The sequence below is a fragment of the Cygnus olor genome, chromosome 16, assembly GCF_009769625.2.
Source record: "Cygnus olor isolate bCygOlo1 chromosome 16, bCygOlo1.pri.v2, whole genome shotgun sequence".
Lineage (NCBI taxonomy): Eukaryota > Metazoa > Chordata > Aves > Anseriformes > Anatidae > Cygnus > Cygnus olor.
Window position 1 is genome coordinate 5,255,527 of NC_049184.1, and position 20,074 is coordinate 5,275,600.

A 20,074-nucleotide genomic window follows, 5' to 3' on the forward strand; every position below is an offset into this window, starting at 1 on the left:
CCGTACTGGGGGTGTCTGTCCTCCTGCCCAGCTGTGGCTCCTGCTGCCTCTCTGTCAGGCAGGCTGCACTCCGTGGGCATGGTGCTGCTGGATGTCCCGACTGCTCGCAGCCACACCAGCTTTGGAAAGTTTTAAGTAAGGGATACAGAAGAAAGTGCCAGGCAACACAGATCACTTGTAGGATATAGGTCAAAATAATTCCCATCTTTCATGCCTGAACCCTCAGGTCTTAGGTGCTTGCCTTTGCCAAGTGGTGTCAGCAAAGGCTGGCTGAGTGTTTAAGTACTCCTTAAGAAATAAAAGCTAGTAAATAATAACTGTCCTTGCATGTTCCTCCCCTCCTCCCTTCCCAGGGAGGCAACCCTGTCAATTCCCAGACAGATGCTGATTAGGCTGATAGTTAACCTTCAACACATCCATTTAGCTATTCATTTTGCTCTGTGTGAGGTGACACACAGCTGCCCAGACTGCTCTTGGCAATTCACACACCTGCAACAGAGCTATTTTGGGCTGACAAGATGGGGCATGCCAGGTGGGTGCAGGTGGAGAGAAAGGCTTGGCCAGGAGCTCAGGGAGAACATCACAGCCAAAACCACTGCCAGGAGTGCCACTGGGGGGAAATAGGTGCAAAACTGCAGGTGTGAGTGCCTGATGCACAGCAGCCTGGGAGGCATCAGGATGGGAAGGGGATGCAAGAGCATGTGGCAGAGAAGATAAAATGATTTTTGTTTTTAAAATTCAGTGTAAGTCATTTTTTCCACCACGAAACTGAAAAATTGAAAACCTGTCTCCTCCTCCTTCCCCTCGCAGATTTTGAAATCTTTATTGTGTGGGTAAAAAGAGTTCCATCTTACTGTAAATATTTTTAGCACTTCAAAACCAATAATTGAATATTTTGCTGAAAAGATAATATCGAAAATTTCTCTATTCATGTTTTCTTGAAGGAGAAAACCAGACACTTTCAACCATACAGAAAATGTTCTCATTGGGTCCTACAACTATTTTGAGTACAGAACTGACAACCATCTGCAATTATCATCCGTAGACAGTTGGATGAATGTTCTCTTGCAGCCTGAAAGGGCAGGTCACTCGCGGCATATCTTACTCATTAAAAGTAACGAGTAACATGACGATGTGTCACTGGTACCTCCAGCCAGATTGGCATGTGGAGCCCTCCCTCCACACCGGGGCTGTGTAGGTGGTGACTTCTGTCAAAAATGAGCCCTAGAGGAGGTATAATTAACAATCACATCTTCATCCCATAAATAATGGGATCCAGGGATGATTGATGAAGAACCTGAAGGTGCAATACATCTTCGCATTAAACATCACAGTGCTCTATCTCTACTGCTCCCTTACTGACTTCGTCAGAGAACTGGTGAGCTCTGGATTCAGCCCGATGCTGCTGATGATTTAAATAGGCATGGCTTTGCTCTGAAATCCCTACAGTGATGCCCACTGGAGGAGGCAGGTGGGAGGGTATCTCAGTGCAGTTCCCAGCTGTTGCTAACATTTGGGTTGCCTGAACAAAGACACTTGACAGCTTGACTTTACCTGTCTGTTCAATAAATGGGGCATTTTTGATATTTGCAGTCATCAATACGTGTGTGTAAAAAATGACTACCACATTTTCCCCAAACTGCCCTTTTGCATGTGTGACTACATGAGCAACATGCTGAGGTCCTTCCTTAGGCAAATGCCCCACTGATGTCAAAGAGACACTGCCAAAGTGGCAAATGGGCAACATGCAGAAAGCACTGACCGGGACATGTGCCCTGGGAGGTCCTGTAAGTGCCTTTGTGCTCATGAATACAGAATTGACGGTTTTCAGTCTTTTTTTTTTTTTTTTTTTTTGCCAAGTCTGCAAGCGTCTTAACAGAGTCCCCTTGAAAATGAGTCCCAGTTGGATAAACTCCAGGCAGTCACGGGGAGATGGAAATTCCTGTCTCCACATCTTAGAGGGACGCTGCTGCAAGCTTCTCTTCCTCATTCCCATACCTTTCCTGAGATTCGCAGTTTCGTGAACCCACCTATAGCATACGCACAAATATAAAAGTACCTATACATACGTACACACACGCACCACATACATTTAGTTATTTATCCTGCCATTTAGAAATTATTGTCAACTACATTATTATTCTATTAGGATCACTTCAGCTAACAAACATTAAAGGTACAACTGCCCTGAGGTCTCCTGGTATGATGCACATTAAAGTTTAATACTGTATTGATGTGTGCATTGTGTTCCATATGAGCCAAGCTGTTCCATTAACTATGTGCAAAAGGCTATGAAGTTATAACATTTATCTCTACAGACGCTCCGGATTACTTTTTCCTGTTGCATGCCTCCAAGGCTAAACATCTAGTCCTCAATTTACGTTGAGCTGTTAAAATTTTTAAACCTTTGTAAATGATGAACACTTTATCAATGTAACTGCATTTTTGTCAGCCTTGGCTGGGGAGGATGAAGAAATATTGGCAACTTTCCAATGGTCTTTTTTTATTTTTTTCATTTAAAACATAAGTTGGGTAGAAACAATATCCATTATTAATAGATAAATGTTTTATTAAAGATATAAAGACCACAAAGATTTGTAACTTTAATAATCTAGATTCTTATTTTAAATTCTGTAACATTATTATTTATTGAACAACTGAGGATATTTCTTACAGGATCACAGTTGGGCAGAAACACAGCAAAATGGATAACTCTGTGTTATCTGGGGGAAAATATTCTGGCTGACTTAAGAGCTTCCTGACAGGATATTTTTTTAATAATTTTTAAAATAAATTTGTCACTAGCTGTTTACAACAAGACCTATAAAGTTTCAAAGGGAACTCTTTTTTTCTTAACTTTACTTCTGCTACTGCACACACTGGCGTGTCCTTACAGCCCTGCTCAGATAGTCTGCAAGTTATTCATGTTTCTGTGTTAAGCCAATACTTTTTTTAGCCTATGCTGTGCTATAGCAGAGTGCTAGCTGCATTTTCTCCTCTCTGCAGGGTGGTCTGTTACTCTCAGGTGACTGAGTGAATTGAAAGGGGAAAAGGGACATAATTTAGAACTTTATTTCGCTTTCCCTCCTTGGATTTCACTTCATCGGCATTTTTTTTTCCATGTTCTTCCTGTACTTACCAGACATCAAAAGGGCCATGTGAATAACTGATTTCTTAAGAGTAAGGTCTGGCAGTCCAGAAAATTCTAAATGTAAAATTTCATGTTCAAAACTAAAATTTTATAATCAAAACTCAAATCATGGAAAAATTATTGTTTCAAAAAAAAAAAAAGTAAATTTTGTTTCCACTTTTTGGTAGAAATCTGAGTCAATCCACTTGAGTGTTTTCCAATAAAGCTTTTCCACTGAGGAAATGTCAGTTACTGAAACCAAAGCCATTCAAGGGAGGAAACAATGTCAATTAGCTTTTACAATCACTTTTACCACAATACAGTTCAAAATTGTCAAAGTACTGCATTTCAATATTTTCTAAGCAAGCATTTCTGGTTTAGATTTATGAAAATGATGAATTTTTAAAAGCTGTAATTATGAAAAAAATCTATTTAACTGTTTATTTACTGCTAGACAGTTATTTAACCATCTATTGAACCATCTATTCAATCAAGTATTTACAAACATTTGAGCAGATTTAAATGAAGCTTTATGTTTCAGGAAAGCTGATAATTTTGAATGTTGGCCGTGATTTAGAGAAGGCCGTTTGGTGTTTTTGAAACTGCAGAAAGCCCCATGGGACAAAATCTCCCAGACTGTTCTGGCAATTTCTCGTGAGGAAGTCTATTTTGGATCTTGCAAAAATCATTAAGATTTCATGTGCTCCCTTTCACTCCAACAAGTAATATCAACCACTGTATGGATGGGGGCTAAAATATATTTTTTATAATCAAACCTATACCCTGACTCTGAATGAACATTGCTTATGTCCTGACTCTGAAGAAACATTGCTTATGTTCTACTTAATCTACCGGGAAATTCTCTAATATAGTGCATCAAAAAGGTTTTACACAGTATGTTTGGCTAAATAGTGCCAAAAAAATTGTCTTAGGATATTGACAGCTTTCATGATCATACATTTCAGTGCACAGTCACAGGGGTTTTTGCATGGCTGGTGTGCATCAGTATGAGCGACCCTGCTCAGCAGGAACATGGGCTTTCATAACACTTGGTATGTTAAAGGACTGGTGGTGTGTATAGCTGATGGCATTTACCTCTTGTTTATATTCTGCATTAAATGTGAGGCTGGGCATCCTGGACAAGTTTCAAAGCTCCCTCTGGACATGAAATTGTAGGTCATCTTCAACTTATTTTGCTGACCCATGAGACAAATTGCATTTCTATTAAATCAAGCCTTCAAGGAACATCTTCCCTGACTTGACAGTGACTAGTTAGTCTCTCTTGCAGCAAATAATTATGGAGCAATAGGCATCTGACAGCAATTTCTCAATGCCTGGCCTGTAGTTTTCTCTTCTTTTCCTCGGCAGGTTGCAGAGCAGCAGCAGGATGTCCGTATGTGCTTCAGGGAGGGAATTTCTCATTTCACTCCTAGCCTTTTCCAGGAAACTCTCTCTTGATAGCAGAGCTACAAGGTGTGGAAAGCTGAGATAGTCTGTAAGAAGGAGATAGGATTTCAAATTTAGCCAGTTTGTCAGAGTTAAAGGAAAAGGCACAGAGAAGCTCCAAGGGAATGAAAGCCCCAGTGGGGAAGTAGGGAGTAATGTGTAAATGATTCCCCTTTCGTCCTGAGCACTGAAATTGGAGAACGTGCTGTGTTTTAACATTGCAGGTGGTTCCTCAGACAGTGCTCCATAGCTGCCTGCTCAACATGGCGAGGAAACAAGACCATGGTAGCCTAGCGGAGCATCTGTGTCCCATTGGTCTGCCAGTGCTAGACCATACCCAGCATGCTGGTGGGACTTAGACTCATGCCTGTACTCAGCCCATACTCTCAGGATAGGAGAAGCACAGTCCTGAGCCCAGCTGCTTACACAGTTTAGCCATCCTGATCCTGCTCTGGAGGAGATCTGGAGAAGAGATGTTTGGGTAGTGACTTAGCACAGAACATTCAAGCTTGAGAAATTTCTTTGACAGTTGGGAACTGTAGGTATGATGAGATATCTGAAACATTAGATTGGCCAAAAGAAGAGACTAGAACTAGAAAACAAAAGAAAGACACAAGAAGGTTGTTGGGTATGAGTTGTTTGCTAGGAAATGGTTTTGGTTAGTAACAGATATGTAGTCATGTTGTGATGATAATATAAAAATTAAAATGAGAAGGTAAATGCCAATAGAAACTTAATGTAAGTGATGGTTTGATTAGCCAATAATATTCTGAACCTTGATATGTTTTCAAAATATGAGTAAAAAAATGCTTGATAAATGAATATGTGCAGTAGGTGACTACAAAATCACAGAATCCCAGAATGGCCCAGAAAGGTGGGAAGGGACCTCTGAAGATCACCCAGTCCATCCCCCTGCCAGGCAGGATCACCTAGAGCACATTGTGCAGGATGGCATCCAGGCAGGGTTTGAATATCTCCAGAGAAGGAGACTGCACAGCCTCTCTGGGCAGCCTGTCCCAGTGCTCTGCCACCCTCCCAGTACAGAAGTGCCCCCTCGTATTGAGCTGGAACCTCCTGTGCTTCAGTTTGTGCCCGTTGCCTCTTGTCCTGTTGCTGGGCACAACTGAAAAGAGACCGTCTCCATCCTCTCGACACCCTCCCCTCAGATATTTATACACACTGATGAGGTCTCCCCTCGGTCTCCTCTTTTCCAGGCTAAACAGGCCCAGCTCTGCCCACCTCGATCTCCCGCTCCACTGCAGCACGCGTCTGCGTTCTTGCTTATCTTGCTTATCCTCTTCTTGCTTATTGCACACAGCTCAGGCTGCCAATGCACCACGTGCCTGAATTGAAGCCAGATGAACCTGTTAATGGCAGATCTTCAAGAATTATTTTACATCTCCCTCCCTTCTCTGGGACACCAGAGCCACCAGCTCTGCATGCTCTCGGGGCCAGATACAATAGCAGGCATTCTCTCCAGGGTAACTTTCGGTGGTTTTCAGCTGCTCTCACAGGTAGGGGCCTTCCTGGCATTTCTGCAAGTTTATGACACTGATAGCAGTAGCCAGATATTTCCTCTTGGGCAGCTAAGAATTAGAAGATGCTGTACATCTGGGGATACAGAATGAATTAATGTCCCCTCGCTCTGGCATGAGCTGTAGCTCTAATTCTCTTCTGTGCTAAGGTTAGTAGGACGTGAATCCAGCTAATGACATCCATGGAGGACAGAGCAGGAACTTAGTATTTCAAGCTGAAACCTTAGAAAACAGATGTCCATCCTTAAGGCATCATCTTGATTATTAACAGATTCATTTCCATTTTAGCTCAAACCAGAACTGCTTAGAGCTGAGTCTTCACGATATCTGGATCCATGGCCCAGCAGGGACTGGGGAAGAGCAGTGCACAATACACCAGAGGCATGCCTCGTGGCCATTGCCCGGGACAGAGACACCGCTGCTCCATCCCCAATAACCCCAGCAGCACGATCAGCCTGACGGGAACAGCCCCCACGGGGATGAGGCAATAAAACCACCACTGAAGGAGGATGAAGAGGATTTGTCATGCTGAGCAAGTGCTATAAAGGTTTTTATTGCCACTTGTTGGGGAAGTGCCTCATTCTTGACAGTGATGGAGTCCTTCTGAGCTGAAGATATTTATCCACAGGGATAAATCACGTCTTATATTACTGAAGAGCTGGGGCCTGATCTCAAAGCACAAAGCATCCAAGTGCTCCCGGCGCAGCTCTCTTGTCAGTTCAAAGCTGCCCCAGCCCACAGCAAAGGGGCTGCATGGGGAAAGTGCAGCGTGGCAGGGGGATCCCTGTGCCTGGCAGACCCCGGGAGCAGGAACAACGCCTCGAGGCCAGAATGGGGCAAAGACTGGAGTGCTCCAATTTAGATCTCACCAGCTGCCTGCACTTCCCTTGGTTATTATTCACTGCTAATGCAGAGCATCCAGGAGCCTTGGTCACGGCCAAGAACAGCTGCTCCTTTGCACCCTGACCTCAGGAAAGAGGAGCCAGCCCCCATCAGGCCTGTCCGTCCCACCAAGCCAGGCTGCTCCCGCACAAACCGGCCTGCCCTGCAAAGCAGGCTTAGGAGCCAGAGGACAGAGCTGCTGCGGAGTCTGACTCTGCTTTTGCTTGAGCAACTGATGCCAAGTCACTTGTTGTACATCTCAGTGATGTAGGTGAGACCAGGATCAGGCCCAAAGGAGCTCAGTCCTTCTCCTCCCTCCCTTCTCTTGCCCCATTTTGAGGCCCACACCAAACTTGCTGAAAGGCTGCAAGTGGCGAGTGCAGAAGTGCTGAATTGCAGCTTGAAAAAAAACAGAGTGATTATTGCTGTCCAGGAGAGAAGGATTAATACATCAGTCCAATGTGAGACTCATATTTCGGCCAAAGTATTTTCATACAGGTGAGAATCTACATCAATTTTCTCAGCTACTTGATTCGTAGAAAAACAGTGATGAAGAAACAAGGAAAAAAAAAAAAAAAAGCATAATATAGGCTCAGGGGATAGTTTCTCAGTTAATATATTAATGTGCAGCAAGGTACCCATGACAGGAAGAAACTGATTCTCCAGGAATGTTAATAAAAAATGCTGAGCTGATGTAGAGGCTCTGCTGCTGATTCTTTCCTTTCTAAAGTGCCTCTCTTCAGACCATCACGAGAGGTGAGGGATCCGATCCAGCACTTTGCAGGAGTGGAGAAAAGGTCTGCTAAGGCTTGGATGGTGTGCTGCTACTCAGCCAGAGTGAGCATGATGGATGGGGTGGCTGCTCCGTGTTAGGCAGGGTGCAGAGGGGCCTCAGTTACATCTATTAACACCATCCATTTTCCCAGGCTCATCTGGCACTCACTCTTTGTCACCACTCTTTTTACCTTTTCCTGATGGTAAATGCTGGGGAACTTCAAGGTATTTGAACAGTCAGAGACGACAGATCCCTACTAAGAAGAAAGTGTAAAACAGCAGGAGAAACATGTTGGCTTCATCCTGAGTGAACATTAAATACACTTCACATTTGTCTAAGGAGACAGTTAATGGGAAAACGGGCTCTTTAATTGAACAGGCTGAGAGTTTCACGCAGCTGCGTATAACAAATGCTCAGGAGAAACCCATTTTTCTACGCAGGGATCCTAGCCTGGGTGAGGCAGGAGGGAGCATTTCTTCCAGAGAATTAACAGCAAATGCAAGTGGCTGGTGAGGACAATCCAGCGCGACTCTTTTACCTGTTCAGCTCTATTTAAAGGAACAGGAAGGGGCCTTGGATCAGGCATCCAGCCCAAAACTGGCCTAAAGCAACATGAAAGAAACAAGTTATTTTTGTTGTGATTTACAGCTGTCTTGAAGCCCAGGGCACGCCAACTGGTGTATTCAGTTTGTCTGGGTCATCACAGCCCTCCACAGGGCTGCTGCTTTTCGTGCTAAGTGACTCACTGGTGGCATTACTCACCAGGACGCCTATGCATCTCCACAATGTGCTCGTGTCGTTTTGCATCTTCTGCCAATCCCAGTGCTCTCGGCAAGAAGGTTCATTCGACTTCATGATCCCACTGATGGAAAGCTTACCACGATGGGACTCCTCACAAGCCCCTCACTATCTGCAGCTGACCGCCGAGCCAGACTGTTCCCTCCTGGATCAGTCCTTTGCAACAACCTCTGAAGTACAAGGTGTCCACAACTGTTGCAACAAGGAGCCAGCCACACTAACACAGAAAGTTAATCAAGAACTGCCTATGGGTTGTGTAAAGTGTATTTTCCCTGACACATGCTGCATGCTACACATGTTCATTTGCATTTGCATCAGTCTTCCCATCTCCCCTTCAATTCCTCCTGTTTGTATGCAATCCTTCAAACACACTTTCCCACAACACAACCACTTCACAGTCTAAAGAGCACAAAAGATCCTGGGATTAACTTGAATATTATTTTCCTTTACTTACTAGAAATGTCATTCAGACACATAAGCCACAGAGGGAAATCCATTAGCTGCCCAGGGTGCACAGCAGAGGGTGGTGGGGCCAGCGACACAGCCAAAGCAGTGCACCAGCTTTCACAGTTATCTTGCTAATTAATAACATAATTAAATGAAGAAAGCTCATTACTGGAGTATCAAGGGAAGGGACAAAGGTAAAAATGTAGTAAGAAAGGGACTGAAGGAATATCCTCTGCTGTCAAGTCCTCTTCCTTCTGATTCCTATCACACCAGCTTATTAAAGCCTGTCTTAAAAGCAGTGGCTTTTCCCTTGCTCCCCCAGGGAGGCTGTTAAAGAGCTTCCCTCATCATGTATCAAGGAATCTCCTCATTTGCAAACAGAATTTATACTTAACCAGTTTGTTCTTGTTCTGTAGCTTAAATCATCTCTCCCTCATGAGGCTTTCTCTCCCCCATGAACAGCAGCCACCTCTCTTCTCCTCTGATATTTATTGCTGAGCAGGCTGCAGGAGCATCCCCTCCCTCAGCAGCTCCTTTGTCCCATGTGTCCTCAGTGCTCTTCTCCATGGCTGCAAGCCCCAAACTCCTCAGCCTGCACAGAAATCTAGCAATGCCATGTGCTATGTCAGACTCCGAGGGCAGAGCAGCAGCTGGGGACAACCAGGCAGCTGGTGGGGCTCAAGCCCTGGGCCAGGACATCTGGGAGGAGATGGTGCCGAGTGGGTTTGAGCAGCCACTCCAGGTCGTTTGTTTTGCAGCTGGGATTTGCTTGAACATGAGTGGAGACAAATGATACCTGCTCATTTCAGCTGCCTCTGGACAGGTACCAGGAGGCAGCATCACACCTGTGTGCCAGAATGACATTGTGGTCATGCAAACCAGTCTTAGGAGGCAGGCAATGCCCCAGGCACTCTATGCCAGGGCAGGGCAGGTTTCCAGGTGCATTATCTCCGAACAGTGATAACACAGCTCTTTCTTCCCCCTTTTTTTTTTTTTCTTTTTTTTTTTCCCTCCCCTCTTTGCTTTATCTGGAAGCTGAGGATATCCTCAGCTGCCCCTGTCCAGAAGAGAGAAGGCAGCTGACAGGTTTTCTATCACACCAGGGTCTGGATCTCTCATTCAAAGAGCAGCATTGCAGACAGAAACCCTCACCAATGCCAGGAAATTCTCTCATTTTTTGGGTATTCATTAACTCTTTTATTTAGCAGAAGGGCAGTCATGTGCAGCAGGTCCGATGTTTGAAAGGCCACAGGGAGCTCTCTTTCTGGCTTGCCTTACGCTGTTAACTGTGTTATCCCAATAACCGCTGAATGTACAATGATACCATAACTCTTCCAGGCTGAATTAGTGCTGCCCCACTGCCAGGGTGTCAGCCAGGCCAGAAGATCTCACGTGAAAGCTCTGGCTTGGCAGACTGGGAACAAAGATGCACTCAAAGGAGCTCTGCATCCTCACAGCCCAGACTGTGTTAGTTGACGTTAAACACGTTTCAAGGTCCTTGATATTCCTTTTTCACCCCACTATTGAACTGGAAGGTCAATTGCAGCCATAGACAATGAATGGCCAAGGACCAGTCCTCCCAGTCTTCCACACATGCCATTCCAGGAGAAGGAGGAAGCCACCTGTACAGGATGAGAAATCTTGTTTCAGAAATACAAAGAGAAGTCAATGCCATGAGAAAAGAGAAGCTGGTACTTGAATCCCTGCTGTTATTGCACTCTGTCTGGCTGACTCCATGCTGTGCAGATCTTCCTGGTGAAGGGTGCAGAGGTTTCTGTATGTCCACGAAACTCCAGCCAGAGCCAGCCTGGGGAAGAGCTGGATCTATCAGGGACATGTGCCAGAGACCAGCCAATCCACTCACATTAGCCAAGTCTTTGCTGTAAGACTGGTAGAACCTCAGCCAGATGTGCTTTGGTCATGTCCTGACTCAAGGACTTTATGCGTACTAATTTCCATCTACAATAAAAAAAATAAAAAATAAAATAAGACTCTAGGCATCAGAGTTAAATAACATGTTCTGGTTCCTCTATAACACAAGTCTGGGCATGTTGTTCCCACTAACAGAGGAAGAAGAACAATTAGCCTTAAAGAGTATTAACATGTTGAATGTGCAATATAATAAGGATTTTTACGTCAAATCTCCTTATGAGACTCCAATGAAGTACAACTGGGTTTTCCAAGGTATTTGCAATGCTAATATTTAGCAATGCTGTGAGTCTGGTGATGTTGCATGGCAGGGAGTGATGTGGGTACAATGTAAACCAAAGGAAGATGAGTTATTTAATAGGGTGTAAGTTGCATAGGAAATGAATAACCTACAAATATGCATGTGATGTAAATAGTTCCGGAATTAAGAAAAAAAAAAAGTCTCCTTTGAGGTTTTTCTGAAGAGGAGAGCTCAGACGTATCTCTGGTCTCCCTTACTCATCTTGTTTCTACTAAGTCAGGGGATTTCTTTAATAAAAACTGTCTGGATTTGTCTGTTAGGGGGCATGATATTAGTAAGAGAGAATATTAAATATGTCTTGTTGCTTTTGCTTTTGAGGGAATAAAACACTTCCTTAATAACCATTCCGTGACTGCTTGGAAGGATGGACCTTAGTAAAGAACAGCTATTTAAATATCCTGTCTTTATCCAACAGCTCATGCTCTACCATCGCTAAATCAACTTGAGACAGTAAGGTTCAAAATTCACTGTTTTCTGATGTTTGGTGGTCTGTAGGCAACATGACAGCCAGTGCTAGTGCAGAACCTATCGGACAGATGTCCACACGATTGCTAACATCCACATATCAGGAAAGGAGTTAATTAAGGAAACTCCACCCTGCTGCTCTTTGTGTACAGAATTTGCAAATGTTAGCGCTGCTGGGAATTTTCCAACAATTTCTTCAGTGAAAAAGGTCATTTCTTCCACTCCGAAACACACTGCAGGAACATGCAGATGTTGATGAAATTCTAATGGAAAACTGCCTTATTTTCTGTTGCAGGAAGCTGGAGCACCAATTCCCCTGCATCAAACCAGCTCCACAGCTGTATTTTCAAGGGGTTATGGGTTTCTGTCTCTTTGGCAGACCATGCTGCTCATTGGAAGCCTGTCAGTCCTGGGAGAACTGGCTCCAAACACCAGTTTGAGGGTCCAGGCTCCCAGCATTTCCCAGTGTTGGAAACGCGCAGTCTGTCCAGGAGACTGTACCGGGGCTGGTTCTGCCAGAGTGTGAGGTGATGGCTAAGCAGGAGGCCAGAAGCCCTGGCGTCATGGCCCAAATCACCTCCTCGGCTCCCCTTGCAAGAGCCTGGGCTCCAGGAGAGCTGGGGAGCCTTAAGAAAAAGGTTGTAAAAGTTAGAAATTAAGAAACTAGTTAAATATTTGTAAAAGAACCAAACAAAAGATTTCTCCTTGCTTAGAAGACAGCAGTTTTCATCCCACTTTGTAATATAAATATCTGTAAAGTTATTTCAGAGAAGAAATTCCCATCCCCACTCAGCTACGCTGGTTGTGAAGATGTCAGTCTCAATGGACATTCCCTGGCAGTTTTCACCAGCACTATTTTCCAGAAATCAATTTAAGCCCCACTGAAACCAGTTGGCATTCAGTTTAATATGATTTTGATCTTTCCTTAAAGCAGAAATTAAGTTTTACAATTACTAGCAAAAACCAGACCCTTCCATCCGACTATTTGCTCTGCTGTTGTCCTTCCATGCACAGAGCTGAAGTCATCCAGGAAGTGTTAATTACCTGTTTAATGCTTTCCCTTATTCCTCACTTACGTTAGAAGGAAATTTTATTTAAATGGCATTTGCTTCAGTACTGTTATCACAAGTGCCCTGTAAAGCAATTTGGCATGCCCTGTTTCCAGGGGCATTCTGAGAAACAATTTATAGCTCCATAGTAGTGACTAGTATTGTGCCTCTGTTCATGCTTTACTAAACTAATGTCTGCAGCTAAAAAAGACAAAAAAAAAAAAAAAAAAAAAAAAAAAAGGAACCCAAGCCCGCAGACATCCCAGCTGGTTGCATTCACAGATCTGGAGATTCACGAACCAGTGAATACTCCCAGTTTGCCAAGCAGATGAATTTGAATGAGCATGCAGAAGCTCACCCCATAAACTGGGTAATTGGAGCCAGTTATTGTGGTTCATGCAGTAAATGCCCCCAATTTGCTGCCACATGAAAATAGCTCAAACCTTTCATTGCATCTGTGCTGAAGAATAGAGTTATATGAACTCCAGTCTCTGGTGACGTAAAAGTTTTTGTCCATATGCGGCTGCTTTGCAGTTTCCTACCAATGACTCTAATTGCTGGTTGTGCTGGTCTTTTCAAATTACTACAGTTTGTCCGTGTTATTTAATGAGAGTGTCAGTAAGCACTCCTCCAGTGCCGACCTTCTGCCCATGTTCCCCAGGCACGGCCAATGTTGAGATACAAAGCTGCTGAGGCAAACACACATAATAGTACTCAAATTTTTTAGTCCCATTTCTTTGCAGAAGGGTCATCTTTTTCTCATGTGGGATGTAAAATTAGAAAATTATGTTCTCCCAGTATCCTTCTCCAAGGCATAAAGAAACAGCCCGGGCAGTTTCTGAATGCAGCTGATAACCTTCTGATTTTCCCCTCATTTTAGCAGCATAAAATATTTGTAGTTCCTGTCCCAAACCACTTTGTAGGAAGACAAAATAGTTAAGAGCTTCAGTTTTCAAGAACATGGGCTCTTTTGAGCTGTTCAATACAGAGACACATCAGAATATCCCTAGGAAGAAAGAAGGCATCAAATAAAGGTGACATTTTTCCTCTGCTTGCAGTGGTGCAGGACACAGTGAGACTGAGGGGCTGTGCTGCCCTGGCTGCCATGCGAGCCTTGGCGATATGTCTTAGGCATGCTGCATGCAGGAATGTGGCTACACAGCACTTGTAATTAGGAGGGGAAAAAAATGGCCCGCAAGATTGCTTTTGAAAATGGTCTTCGGTGTTGCAGAATTTCAGCTCCCTCTGATTCATGGAGTGACCCTGGCTCACTGATGTCTACCCATTAAAAATTGTCTGGATTCAGGCAGTTGTGGCGCAGAAGAAATAGAAAGCACGACACAGAAGAGAGAAATAAATCCAGGCAGATTCACCTCAGTCCTGCTCTTAGCTTTATTCGCTCCTATCTGTAATACATTTCAGCAGGCAGGCTCGACAATAGGCCACTGAGCCAGAGCCATGTTTCACAGCACATCCTTGCTATGAAAAGATGGAAGGAGAGAGATAAATATGGGTGGTGAGCGGAGAGCAAAGGCAGAGACTCGGAAGAGGGGAAGTCAGGAGAGCTTGGCTGGGAACATGAAGCAAAAATGGATGAAGACACAGTCCTCTCTTGCTGCCCACCCCAACTGACCAGCAGTAGAGTTTTGGATAAACACTTTTCTACTTCTCACTGCCTACGCTGCACCTCAGCGAAGCCTCAAAAGCTTCACTTGCTGACTGCTCACATCGTTCCTCACACCAGCACCCTGCAGGTTGGGTCAAGGGTGCCCAAGCACACCCGGAAAGAAAACCAGGAGCAAAGGTAGGGAGCACACCTGGAGTGTGGATGGAATTAAGCACCCCGCGTTTGCCTCGGTCACCTCAGCACGCTCCTCCTGCCTCGGCTGCAGGGGCTGTGGGGGACAAGCTCACCACAGGCCATCCTGGCACTGCTGGGTGTCACGGGGGGAAAATGGGTTTTCCAGGCAGCCTGTGAGCAGCTGTTGGCAAGGGCAGGGTGGCCCCACAGAGCTGTTTGTGGATGCTCAGCAAACATCAGCTCTCTCTTAGGATCACAGAATCATAGAATCACAGAACGGCTCGGGCTGGAAGGGACCCCAAAGCCCATCCACTTCCAACCCCCCGCCATTGGCAGGGACACCACCCACTGCATCAGGTTGCCCAGGGCCTCACCCAGCCTGGCCTTGAACACCCCCAGGGATGGGGCACCCACAGCTTCTCTGGGCAACCTGTGCCAGGGCCTCACCACCAAGCTCTGAATGAACCTAACCTTCCTAACCTCTAATCTAAATTTCCCCTCTTTCAGTTTAAAACCATTCCCCCTTGTCCTGTCATTGTCTGCCCGAGCAAAAATTTGCTCTCCATCTTTTTTAGGAGCCCCCTTTAAGTATTGAAAAGTTGCAATGAGGTCACCCCGGAGCCTTCTCTTCTTCATGCTGAACAGCCCCAGCTCTCTCAGTCTTTCTTCATCCAATTGTCCAAAACAGCCACTTTGGGTGTTATTTCAGCCACAGTCTCACCCTGCTGCAGCTGGGGCTCAGGGCAGGCAGCGGGCTGCAATGGGTGCAGGCACAGGGCTTGAGCTGCCTTTTTACATCACTGGCAGATCTGAGGAACCAAAATCCAGAGTGGTCTAGGGAGAAGTTTGTAAAAAGAGAGATATCTAGCTTGATTTTTAAGGACGTGTTTCATTTAATCTGGACAGAAGCATCTTGTTTTGATCTTTGAGGATGCAGAGTATTGATGCTGATGAAATGGGAAAGAAACTTTAAAAATGAAAATTATTTTCAAGGGGAGAAAATCTCAAATCTTTGCAAACTTGGAAATGACATTTTCATCTTGGAAGTGTTTTTATTCTCTCTCTCCCTGCTCCCAACTTCCCTACTAATGCACATCTTATAAAATCAGAAATGAAATCACAGACTTATTTCAGCATCGCCAAATTTGCATTTCTTGATAGGAAAACATTTCTAATCAAGGAGGGTCTCTTCAGGTGAGACATGTCCTGATCTCTTGCAGTGTCTCCTGGCAAAACAGCTCTCTTGCTCCAGCTGCTGAATGTACTTGCTCTGCCACGGTGATTGAAACATTTGCTGAAATAGTCCCCTCTCAAAGTCCTCCCCAGTCCACAGATGTCATCACCTACAGACAGTGCTGCAAATCTTCTGTAGGTGAAGTTTAGGTGAAATCCTGGTTCTCTGTAGTCAGTGATAGAAACTCTGGTCAATCTGACCCAGCTTTCACTATTTCTCCCACCATAAAGGTACACAAGAATCACAGCTTTCCTTTTAAAATAAATAAATAAATAAATAAAAATAGGTTTCTAGGCCAGATAGGCTATAAAAAAACATTTTTCAGCATGACAGGCATGAGGTAATCCAACACCAAGGCTACATATTTTTTACCACAGCCTCTTGGGAGTTTCTCCAAGGTCTCAGAATCCTCTCCACCCAGAACTGGAGCAGCCCCATGTGCCTTGTCCCATAGAAATAAGGAGATGGATGAGAAATATGGGAAATGTCTGAGAAGCCTAGGAAAAATGTAGTGTCTAGCTGGGGACTCTGAAACTGGTCTTCTGCTTTTGGAAAGCCTCTCTCATGATGGCTGCACTGTTGCCCGCAGGTAACCAGCCCATTAATCCTTTAGAAAGCACTCAATCACCTGCCAGTAGCCATTGGGCTGAGTTTTCCAAAGAGCTCAGCTCATCAGCTGCATGTGGAGCAGCTTTTGAATACCTGGCTTGAGCTGTGGATGTTGACCATTAAAATTTAGCTTGATATTTTAAACCTGTTCTGCCCAAAAGACTGTTGTCGTTCAACCTGGCAGGCAGCTCAGCACCACCCAGCTGCTCGCCCACCCCCAGTGGGATGGGGGAGAGAACTGGGGAGGGAAAAGTGTGAGAGCTCATGGGTTGAGATAAAGGCAGTTTGTTGCCAAAGCAAAAGCTGCACACCAGCACAGCAAAGAAAGGAACCCATCCACTGCTACCCCCAGCAGGTGGGTGCTCAGCCGCGGCCAGGAGAGCTGGGCTCATCAAGCAGAACTGTTCCTTGGGGAGACAATGTCACCACTCCCAATGTCCCCCCCATTCTCCTTCTTTACCCCAGTTTTATTTTTCCCCATGCCATGGGACTTTCCTCTGCCATTGGGGCCAGCCGTCCTGGCTGTGCCCCCCAGCCACTTGTGCACCCCCCGGGCAGCATGAGGAGCTGGGAAGCCCTGGGCTCCATGCGAGCACCGCTCTGCAACAGCTAAAACTGGTGTGTTGTCACCATTGTTTTCATCAGCAGTCCAAACCACAGCATCACACCAGTCTCTACAAGGAAAATTATCTCTATCCCAGCCAAAACCAGGACAAACACCTAATCCTGAACCCACCTCCATTTATCTCCCCATTACACCATTCTGACAATGCTAATTAGTCAGAAACCAAATTTAAGTGATGTATTATTAAAAGGTTACATGTTGAAATTTCTCTCCTGGGCTGCATGCTTAGCCAATGTGTTTTGCAGCACTCATAGTCTTGCCCTTTGTCTAATACCCATGGACATTATCAATTGATATAACTTTCTTACGTATTTTCAGCCTACAATAACAAAACTCTCAAAGGAGAATGTGTTCCTTTTCAAAGCAGAATGCTTTCTTTGTGACAGCAGGTACATTTTCACGATTATCCATAATTTGCAGCAAACTTATCATTTTCATAAAAACTCAGCAAGAATATAAATGTGCACAGCGCACAAATATAGATGCATCGTTATTCAAAATGTTCCTCCTTGCATTTCTCATATGCCTGCCTTGTTCTATTTCCAACTTGCTATTTGTTTTCTCCGCCATTTACTTCTTCAGGATATTTCAACATACCACACCAGCTTGAACCCAGAACCTCAAAAACAGCCAAAAAATGGTCAAAAATATTGGAGGAGAAAGTAAAACAGGAAAACAAAAACAAAAACAGGAAAAGTTCAGAATTTGAGCTTCCGGTGAAAATTCAGGTTTTGTTCTTACTTTATGAAAATACTTTGTAACATCACTAATTTGAATGAATTTGATATTCAGGGAGCACAAGCTTGCTTCAAAGGCATTTCAGTGTTTGCTGGCTCTTTGTTGAAAGTCTGGGAAAGTAAAATCACAAAAACTATTACAAAGATAGGGATGGAGAACAGAGACTGCTCTATTTCCCCTGAAAGAAAATCTTGTGCCCTTCTCCCACATTTGTCTCTGCCTGTAGTTCTTATGTTCTTATCCATAATCCTTATTTTTCGCACTGTTTCTGACTCAACCGACCACCCCAAAATTTCTGTTTCAGGAGAAAGGCAACCACAGTTAGAAGCAGCAGCTTATGGCAGAACCGTTTGCTGTCTCATTCTGTAATTATTGGTGCCAGAAGCCCATAAAACAGTTCCACACTTTCGTTCCATATTATAAGCAGCAGAGTCAGTTATTTTTAGCTGCATCATTCCTTGTAACTTCAGAGGATGAGAGGAAGAAAAAGACAGAGTTCAAAAGCATCTTGAGGGGGAGGGAGGGGTTTGGTCATATCTTAAGATGCTGTGTAGTATCCAATGTACTATGAGTGTGTCCACAGAAACAGCTCACAGTGGTGGTTTTAAAAACAATTTTGCAAAAAATTAACTCCACATAACTCCTACATGTCTTTGTGCAGCCTCTCCAGCAGCGTGCCCCTATGTGAGGTCGCTAATAAACCCTCTTGGAAGCCCAGCAAGAGGGACTTAGCAGGTCGCCTCCCGCCCATTAGAGCTGCATGTAGCAGGGGGTGGATTTAATATATACAGTTTGGGAAACTTACTTATTGCTTACTATATTTGAGATGGCCCTGTATAGACTGAACACAGTTGGAAATCTCTGATTTTCTCCTCACTGCATTTATTCCTCTTTTCCTTATTTCTATTTCAATCCTGTCTCATTTCAAAACAGCAGTAGAAAGAAATTAATTTCATTATTACAATTCACGTTATTAGGTACTATCTTCAGAAGAAGTCTGGGATATTCAAAAGCAAAGTGCAAAGTGCTAGAGAACAACTCATTGCTGCCTCTGCTGAAGGACCAGATCGGAGACTAGGGAAGGACCCCAGCATCCCAGTGGGTCCCCAGGGCTTGTGCTTTGGCAGGGCAGCAGCCACCCCTGTCTGCTCCATCTCTGACTGTCAGCACTTGCGTGGAGCTTTCAGAACCAACCCAATGCATCCCCTGATGAAGGCGAGTGTGGTGGTTTACTGCAGCCATCCAGTCTGGTCCCGGCCCATTGCTCTGGCCACTTGTTTCTCAGAAAATCCCACTGGCAAAGGAGAGATGTGTTTGCTCATGGATAACTTCTCCCAGTTACCATCACCATGGTAACAAAGCAATTCACCAACATTACTAGAATTATCCTTGCAATGGAGAGAGGGCAGTGCCATCAACTTCAAATGAGGGAACGGGGCAGCTGATGAAGACACAGCTCTGGAGCATCACTGTGTGGCAGCAAAGATTGCCTCTCACCTCCATTTCCACTCCCATTCCCCCTCCTTTTGCCCCATCCTCGAATCCATCCGCACCTGATGTGGGCACCCGTTTAGCAATGGGAAGTCAAATAATGTGGCACAACAACTGCCACACTTTCTGTGGGGGCTCTGCCCACCACACCACCTTAGAAGTGGCAGCAGGGCAGGACCCTGCAGGTGGAAAGCAGCCAGGCAGACCTGAGCAGGTAGGGCCGAGCCAATTTGCCGGTCTGAATTTGAGACGGTTGGAGGCTTCTGACCTGGCTTCTGACCCCGACCAGCACTACTGAAATCCAGCTTTATGGGAGCTCTTCTTTAAAAACAAAACAAAAACAAAACAACAAAACACACTCCCCTCACTACCCCAAAACAAACAAAGAAAGAAAGAAAAAAAAAAAAACAAAACAGAAAGAAAGACGTAAACCATGTGCTTTTACTCACAGAGAAAAGAAAGAAATTGGGATTATATTAAAAAAAAAAAAGTAGAAAGCAGTTAAAGAGCACGGAAAATGCATTATGGCATGAATTTGCCAAGTGGCTATAGCCATTTTCAGGCTTTTTAGCATTCAGACTCATCACTTTTGGATACACGGGCTGGCTGGACAACAGCTGGCAGGTTATGGGAGCAGCAAGGCCAGGGAGCACAATTTCCCAGACCGGGTGAGGAAATGGCACAGCCACAGCCCCTCGCCCTGGCTGCTGTACCTGCTGGCTGGTGGCACCATTCAGCCATGCACCACCTTAGCCAGGTGAACAGGCATGGTACTGGGAACCTGTGTGTGGTACCTTGGAGGTGTAAGATGTATTCTCT